Here is a 9,887-nt window from a genome sequence, read left to right on the forward strand (position 1 = left end):
ATTAATAACAATATATTTTTTAAAAAAAGAAAATATACTCCTGAGTAGATAATGATATTACTGTTGCATTTAGTTGTTTAAGATCATACTTTTTCAAAAGTTTAAATAATAGATTTCATAAAAATATATATACATATTGCACCTATATATATCAAGTAATACATTCCAATATGTTGGAATCATTATTTCATTAATATACTTCAATTTTTTATGACTGTTTTTCATTTTTGATAGCATAGAAGATATTCTAGCCTCATTTGAAGGTCTGTGTTATTTTCCTTCTATAGTTCCTATAGACAGTTGTAGAAAAAGCACAGAATCAAACCCTGGCCTGCTCTAAATGTTGGGAGAAATGACCTTCAACCACTTTATCCTCAATACTAGAATTACTCTTTGTTTCTTAGAATCCAGAAATTCCTAAAATAAAATGAATCTCATGTTTCAAGTGAAACTTCCTCTTTTCTCAGTTTGCAGAGTTCTATGTAGCCTCTGCGCCCACTCTTCAAAGTGGCTGCCAATATTTTATCTCCATCCTCCCGTTATCAGCGATTACTCCTCAGGCAGTTTTTCCAGGGACAGCAATCATGCACCAAGACCCCTCCACACTTGCTCAAGGAGTACAATGTAACCAAATGGGAAGACTTCAACTACTTTATCACAGCAATTACCAGAAAATTTACAGCCACATTATGTACTTGTGCAGCCAACAGCAGAAGTGAGTCCTCTGTATTCATCAACAGAACTGTGGCTGATTCTCAGATAATTAGTATATTATCATCACATAATGGTCTAGAGTCCTTCATGAAGCATCTTTATATTATTCCCTGTCTGATGTCAGAACATAAGTTAAACTGGTTTTCTAAAAGAACAAGAGGAAAATAATAAAAGCAAATTAAATAAAAAGCCCCCAAGACTATGGGCACAGGAAACTAGTCAAAACGTTGCTTACGTTCAAATGTCCTACTGCAGCTCACTAATAGTCCTCCTGCTGAATTAAACATTTTGTCTCTCCTCCCATTTCTAATGGGAAATATGACTTAGATCTCTGTTCATCTGAGCTAGAAAATTGTACATATTTTTTTAAAAGTTATAAAATCTACTAAGTTCTTCTTCCTTTAATGGTTCCAGGAAGAAGGCGACAGATTTCTACCTCTGCTGCCAATATTGCTTAGAAACCTGCCTGCCCTAAATCACGGACGGACCTAAGGGCAGGTAAAATAGTTCCACTATGATATGCTTCTGGTTGTCAATAAGCCCCACTCAGATTATTGCAAAATGGTGCCAAGTCCCGGACAAACTTCTGTTCCTTTCTACACTGAATCTGAAATAGTCAATTGTTAAACATGTACCCATTTACTCCTGCTTGCTTAAATTCCGTCTTCTCCACAAAATGCCAGGATTTTATAGGAGAGATGCCTTATTTTGTTGTTGTAGCATGTTTTTTTTTCCACACCATCTCCTATGTCTACACAATGCCCACATAAAAAAGGCACTCAATAAGTATTGATCAGTTCATTTAATGGACAAATCATTGCTCCAGGCAATGCTGTCAATAAAACTTTCTGTGATCATGGAAATGTTCACGCAATGTTCATCTGAGAGGGTGACTACTGGCCATGTGTGGTGACTATTGAACACTTGAAATGTGCCTAGTGTAAGTAAGGAACTGAATTTTTAATTTTATCTCACTTTATTTTAAATTTAATTAGCCAAATATGTCTAATGACTACCTTATTGGTTAAGGCAGTCCTAGATACTAGGGATATAATCATGACCAGAGCACAGTTTCTGCCTCAAGGAGCTCACTGTCTAGTAAAACAACTTCAAAAATTATTGCATGTCTTCATAAAAGAGGATGCATTTGAGCTGCTTGTGCAGGATAAAATATAAAATGTAACCTACAGAGAGGATTCAATATAGCACCTCAGACACACACTAAATGGTATGTCCAAGGGCTGAAGATAGGGTTTTCTATTTAACTTTTAATAACTCATATGTATCTATATAAAAACAGACTTGTTTTGAGGGTTAAAGGACAGTATATAAAAAGCACTTAGAATATAATAAGAGCTACTACATATATAGCGTACAATCATTATTTAAAAAGTAAGTATTGCTCTACCACTGAAGTTCATGTGCTCATTATTAAAATAAAAAAAGGAACCGTAATTTCTTTTTTCCTGCCTAATGCTTATGTTGGGGGTTGGTTTTAGTTGTCATTTTTGCTAGTACATTAGTATTCATTTCTTTAAGTCTTCCATCCCATATAAAAACACTTGCTATGTCAGAGGAATGCCTTGGATCCTTTAGGAAAAATAACAATTTAAGTAAAAAGGTTATTGTTAATGGTATCAATTATATCAGATCAAGGAAAGAATGATTTTGTTCATTATGTGGCATTTACTGACGTAGCTAGTTGGGGCAGTAAGGAAAAAGAGAAAGAAAAGAAAGAAGTCAGTGCACACGATCAAGAATCTGCAGCCTTAAGTAATCTTCAAAAGTTATGGCCTAGAATCCAAGAAACAAACAATATAGGCATGTTCCTTTGATTTCATTTCTCACGGCTTTAGTCTACAAGAGAGAAGGTGAAATAGCTCCATCGAGAGATACTTGTGATAGATCTTCGAGATACACAGGCCAAGAAACCTTCACAGGTGCCAAGTCCCAGGCAAACTTCTGTTCCTTCCTCCGAAGGGGCCCATAAACAAATCAATCCAGGACCTTCGTCTGTATTTATCGCATATCTGGGAGAAACTACTATAAACCAGGCATTAGAAACTTTTTAAATGTTATATTACTAAAATATGAAGTGAAATGAGTATAGCTCTAATAAAAACAATAATCCCCAATGACAGAGAATTAAATAAACAGACCGACCATTACAGTAGCTCTCAAATAAGTTTGGGAGCATATACAGATAGAACCAGTAGAACCATGTCAAATTTGTTATTAAAGCAAAGCAAACTGTAAGACTGAAGGACCACCTTGATGCTGAATGCTATACTGTGTGCTGAGGATAGAATGGTGGGCAGAAATACATTCTTTGACTTTGGGGGGCTTACACTTTAAAGGAGAATAAGGCGTTCATCAAATAATATAAAATTGAAAAAAATCACAAAGTGATAAGAGCTATTCATAATAGTTAAATGACACAAGAAGTAAAACAACAAGTTCGTTAAGACTTTCCTGAGGAAATGACATTTGAGTTCAGATACAAATATCAAGTGGGAACAAGGTGAGTAAGGGAAGATGAACATTGCATATGGAGGAAGAGAGTGCCCAAGGATTGTCACAAAAGAGACATTAAAAATTCAAGAAAGAGGAAGTGGACTCTGGTGGATGGGGTGGGAAATGTGAGAGAGTAGAGGGAGCTGTTCTTATTTTCTGGGTGCACTCGAGAATGAATCATGGTCTCCGCAGTGTGTTGTTTCCACTTTGCTCTAACATTTACAGATATGTAATGTCTATATTTATCTCTCTATATATATATAGCTTTGGTTTCTTTACTGGAATGAGCAAAAATGACTGAATCTTTCTCAAAAGGGGTTCTACAGACATGACATTGGGGAAAACTCTAGGAATATGTAGTAACTAAGTGATAGGTAAGGACTTCAAGGATTCAACTGCCTAGAAAGTGGCATGCTTTTTGACCAACAAGACTGAGAAAGGCTGACCCCTTGAAAGGGAGAAATTCCAGAGATCACAGGGAACTTTGGAGGGTATGGATACATTCATTATCAGGATTGTGGTGATAGTTTCACAGGGATATATATGTCCAAAATAAGTCTCAGAATGAAACTAATTTTTCAACCACAATCTTATTTTTAAGACACTTATGCCAATACGTAAATGAGAAACTATACAAAGAAGTAACATGAGAAAAATGCAAATGATGATCAATATATATAAAAAATATAATCTCACAAGTAATAAGGGAAAATACATATTAAAGCCAGAAGCCATTTTCACTCATTATATTGGCAAAACACATATATAGATAACCCTCATTAACTAAGCCAAGTCCATTTTTGGAAAAAAAGTGGAGAAAAATAAATATTCAGATACCAGGAGCCTATATTTCATTATTCCAGGCAGGAACAAATAATAATGTTGTAACTCTGAAGTCCATACGAAACCTCCACAATTTCCCCAAATATGACTAAATCACTCAAGCACTATGTATTATTTGCACAACAGGTATATATAATAAGTAAAAGGCTTAAATGTAAATTACCTAATTATGTATAATTTAATCATTAGCAGATAAGTTTGTATGTAGTATTCAAATATACTGGTTATGAGGAACTCTTTCTCATTGCAAGAAAGGTATACTATAATATAACTAAATAATATACCATAATATTGTATTTGGAATTGTCAGTGAAGGTTAGATCCATATGCTTGGAAACAATACAGTAAGAAAATTAATATTCTCATGCCTTAAACTTATGACTAAGGAAAATAATGATTCAGGGTGATGCCAAAATCCTCACTGTTAATGTGAGACGAATTTTTAAGTGGGTAAAGGTTGCCCCTAGGGTGACCCACCTACTTTGCAGGAAAAAAAGAAAATTAATATTCTTGGATAGAATTTAGAAGCCAAAACAAAAATTCATCAGGTTGGATTTTAATGGCATTATAGTATATTGCTATTTCAGGAATTTCTCTTTTAATACAAAGAAAATAAATTCCTTTGTTTAATACAAAGCAAAGAATTATTTTTCATTGTGATAAATTATTTCCATATGTGTTTTTCAGATTTTCTTAAACAGGAAATACACACACAAAAACTTATAAATATAGTTTAAAATAACTATTTTTGGACTCCAATTACAAACAAAGAGTAAGGCAAGTTTGCAAGGCCATAAATCATCGTAGAGTACTCAGCTACTATGTATAAGTCCAGGGAATCTATAGGAAGAACAATTACCAGCACATTTACTAGTAAAAAAACATATTCACACTTCAGAGATTACACTTGGTACAGGCCTAGGGTCCCTCAGCACACAGTGTTAAGTAGAAATATGTAGAATACATTTTTTCTCAAGATTACCTTAACCCAAAAGATTAACTGAAGTAAACAATAATGTCAACATTTTACACACAAGGTATTTATGTTTTTTTCTCTTCTCAGGTATGATCAGCTAGGCTGGAAAAATCTAATGCATCACTAGTTCATAGAACTTTCTGATGAAAATTTTCTATATTGTTTGGTCTAATATGGCAGCAACTAATCACATGTAGCTATTGAGTTCTTAAAATGTGGTTAAAAAGACTTACATTTTATTTAACTTAATCTGTCAGAGTGGCTGTTGTCAATAAATCAACAAACAACAAGTATTGGCAAGGATACAGAGAAAAGGCAACCCTGGTGCGCTTTTGGTGGAAATATAAATATGTGCAGCCATTATGGAAAACAGTATGGAAGTTCCTCAAAATATTAAAAAAAGAACTGCCTGATGACCCAGCAATTCCACTTCTGAGTATATATCCAAAAAAACCCAATAACTCTAATTGAAAAAATACATGCTCCCCTATGTTCACTGCAGCATTATTTACAATAGCCAAGATATGGAAGCAACTCAAGAGCCAGGTGAGTGGACAAAGAAGTTGTGGTACATATAATAATGGAATATTACTCAGCCATAAAAAAGAATGAAATCTTACCATTTGTGACAATATGAATGGACCTAGAGGCTATTATGTTAAATGAAATAAGTCATACAGATAAAGACAAATACAATATGATTACATTTACATTGAATCTAAAGAGCAAAATAAACTAACAAAACAGAAACAGACTCATAGATGTAGAAAATGAACTGATGGTTGCCACATTGGTTGTTCCGTGAAAAAGGTGAAAGGACTAAGAAGTACAAATTGCCAGTAATAAACATAGTCATGGAATGTAAAGTAAAGGATAGGGAATATAGTCAATAATATTGTAATAACTATGTAGGGTGACAATTGGATTCTTGAATTATCGGGGGGAATTACTTTATAAATTATATGTAACTGTCAAACTACTATGCTGCAGGTGAAACTAATAAAATAATATTGAATGTTAACTGTAATTGAAAAATAAAATTAAAAATCAGATAAAATAAATAAATAGTCACATGTGGCTGGCAGCTACCACACTGGTCAGCATAGGTCCAATGGGTGGCACTCATAGCCTAAGTATACCAAGTCTTAAACTAATATAGACTTCTTGCCATTTCTATGCAATCCATCTATCCCACCTTCATAGACAGCAGCTATCCTCTGTCTAAGAAGGTATCTAAATGGTAAAAAACTACAAACCAGTGTGTTTGGTGCATGGTGGCTTATCTATCTTCTATGTAGGTAAAACAAAGACAAAAATTTAATAAATTTATGACAGATATTTTACTGGCAAAAGACATAGGTGATAGCACAATTATAGTAGTTATGGGAGATGACATTAAGTTTATATCTTGCATCCAGAATTTGAGTAACGAGAAAGCCCTTTTCTGGCTGTATATTGGTTCCCCTTCCTACAGCCAGGATATATTCATTAAAGAGCACCAACAAGAAAGAAAGCTTGTTAAAGGAGATTATTAATTTTCAGGCTCATTAGCCCAACAGCTATTTTTCTCTGTTATGTCTCAATGAAATATGTGGACAAGTCTAGAAATGAGGAAGAACAAAAGCTACGGGAAAAATAAGTGTGGGAGCTGCAGCAATCTTCTGGCAGGACACAGCTGATCCAACAACCTCTCTCAGGCTAATGACACATCACATCAAACGAGGTTGATGATATGCAGCAGGTCACATGCAAAAAAAGAAATTGTGTTTCCAATTTTTATTGATATTCTGATTTTAAAGAACAATTCTGTATTTTTAACAAGTCCCCCAAATAATTCTGATACCAGTAAGTCCATATTCACAGTTTGAGAGGCACAGTCTTTTATAAAGAATTCAGAAATTTATGGCTTTACAGGCAGCTTGTGACAAACTGAACTGTGTATTTTTACTAATATGTGTATTAGATCTTTTTAAAAATATATCTTCATGATTTTAGAGAGGAAGGGAGAGGGAGAGAAACAGCAATGATGAGAAAGAATCATTGATCCGTTGCCTCCTGCAAGGTTTGAGATTGATCCTGCAACACGGACATATGCCCTGACCAGGAACTGAACTGTGACCTCCTGGTTCATAGGTGAACACTCAACCACTGAGCCACCGCAGTTGGTCTGCATTAGGTATTTTTACTAGTATCTCCAGATGGTGGCTATGCAAACCAAAGTTTGAAAACTTCTATTAAACAGAGATTTAAGGAATGATAAGGAGCTTGGAGGCTCAGAAAGCCCTCACCCACATGTTGGAAGACAAAAGTAAAGGTTTTATAACTTGTTCAAGAGCTAGATGCCCAAATTTCTAACCATCACAGCATAGGTTAAAAATAACATTTACTTTAACATATACTGTTTATAACTTGTAAAAACTTAAAGGTTTTACAAGTTATAAAACCTTTAAGTAACTATGAATAATCTTTTATTTTCAATAAAATCATGGTATATATATCCTTACTAAGAAATGTGGTTAATTTTATGTGTCAACTTGACTAGGCCACAGGGGCTTTGAGCAATCAGTAAGCCCCACTTCTTATATCAGCTATTAATACCATTCTGATTGAAACCCCAGGTTTCTGGCTCCAAGAAGTCACATGTCTAGATTATGAACCTGGTAAAGAACTAATCCTACACAATTGGCGGGGGGTTAGGGTGGGGTGGGGTGGGGGGGCTACTTCCATTTCTAGGAGTCTCCGTTTGGGCCTAGAACAGGGCACAGAACTAGAATGATACTCTCGCTTCAACTTAAGGGCTATAAATATAGACTAGAAAAGAATCTCTCCAGTGGTATATGTTGACATCAGGATAATTGCGTTGCCTTTGCTCAGTCACTAGGTCGGGGGAAATGTCTTCCCTGAATACTCAGAAGCAGAGTATTACCCTTCATTAGTTCAGGATTTAATCCCACACCATCTTCACATGTCAGAGAACCGAAAGTGGACACTTAACATCAAACAGTAGTCCTGAAAATTAAAATCTTAGGAAAAAGGCAGTCTGGGCTCTTGACACCACTGTCTCAGTTTGGGTATCCCTGACAGAGACTCTGAGATAAGTATCTGAGTGGATAGGGGTGTGAGTAGGCAAGGCAGGAAAAGGAAGGCAGTCATTAAAAGCTGCATTATCAAGTGAGTTTCTCCTGAGGCTGAGTAGATCTTATTCCCATTGGGGAAAACTGGGGACTAACATGAAACATATCAAATGTCTCTCAGGGGAGCTATGCCAAACTCCTGTCAGACATTTGCTGAGGTAGGAAGCATTAAGTTGCCCATGTTTCTGGCTTGCTGTGCACATGTAAGAGTGAGTAGTCAGAGAGAATTCTCATGTAGATATAGACACTGGCAGATTAAAGTGGGCCCTGCATACATAGACATGGTAAGGCAGATAGAATATTGGCAGGGCACCAAGAGGATCTACAATAATCCTGAAGGGACTGACAGAGTTACACATGAAACTTTGCTAGAAAAGCACATCCCAAATTCCAAATTAGGCTGCACTAATTACCAAGATTAGGATACATCAACCACGAGACCCCAATACAAAATTAGCAAACACATAGGCAAACAAGTCAGCATGACCTGAGTCAACATAAAAGTAAATAACAGGCCCTGGCTCAGTGCCTCAGTTGGTTTAAGTGTTGTTCCACACACCAAAAGGTCGGGGGTTCAATTCCCTGCCAGGGCACATACCTAGGTTGCAGGTTAGGTCCTCAGTCAGGGTGCATATGGGAGGCAACCAATTGATGTTTCTCTCTTACATACCTCTCTCTCTCTTTCTCTCTCTCCCCCCCCCCCACCACCTTCTTCTCTCTCTAAAAGCAATGAAAACATATCCTTGAGTGAGGATTAAAAATAAAAATAAATAATTAACAGAATTTGACTCCTAAGAATATTAGGTGATAAAATGTTATATATATATATATATATATTAAAAATAACAAATATATAAAAAGTGGATCAGAAGCATGAGAAAACAAAAACAGAGAGAATTGAGGAAAATTAATGATGATTGAAATAAAAAATTCAGTGGATTATTTGAACATCAGATTAGATTAAACTGAAGAGATAATTAATAAACTAAAAGAGCTAAAGACCTAAAATAAAGACAAAAGGATAAAGAATGTAAAATTTAAAATTATGATAGAGTAGTGCAGACATGTAGAGAATAAAGACACCATCTACTGAATTTCTAAAAGACATTCCAGAAATGACAAAGAAAGATAATTCAGTGGACTGGGAAAGTCAATATTTTAAAAGGTAATAGCTTTCAAATTCTTCAGAGTTTATTAAAAAACTCAATCCTCAGATTCAGCAAATATAATTTCTCATTATAGTATAGTAATTTGAAACAGCCCTTTCTGAAGTCATCAGTAACCTTCATGTTGTTAAATTTTAATGGTAGGTGTTAGTTCTCCTCTTTTTTAACCTATATACCACATTTTCTTCAATTGGTATTTTTTTTTATCCTTATATGTTTTGTTTACATGGTATACTACGCTCATTTGATTTTTTTTATGGGTCCCTTCTTAGTCTCCTTTGCTGATTTCTCACATTTGTTAAAAACTATTATAATGCTCTTGGCACTCCTTTTTTTCCTATCTATACTTTCAATTAGCTATCTTATCCAAACTCATGGCTTTAAATACCATGTATATGTAGCAATTCCAAAATTCATATTTTTAGTCCAGACCATTCTTCTATAAATTCAGATTCATATATAAAATGACCTACCCATTATCTCCAAACGGATGTCTTTTAATATCCAAAACTCAACATGTCCTAAGCTTATTTTTTTATC

The 9,887-nt window shown here is 34.9% G+C and overlaps 1 non-coding gene across 1 annotated transcript; it reads left to right on the forward strand.

The window, feature by feature from the left end:
• Positions 1–4,435: 4,435 nt before the first annotated feature.
• LOC118657264 lies at positions 4,436–4,584 on the forward strand. Its single transcript, XR_004967960.1, has one exon. It is a non-coding gene; the product is annotated as a U12 minor spliceosomal RNA (small nuclear RNA).
• The last annotated feature ends 5,303 nt before the right edge of the window (positions 4,585–9,887 follow it).

Source organism: Myotis myotis, unplaced genomic scaffold, assembly GCF_014108235.1.
Source record: "Myotis myotis isolate mMyoMyo1 unplaced genomic scaffold, mMyoMyo1.p scaffold_m19_p_5, whole genome shotgun sequence".
NCBI lineage: Eukaryota > Metazoa > Chordata > Mammalia > Chiroptera > Vespertilionidae > Myotis > Myotis myotis.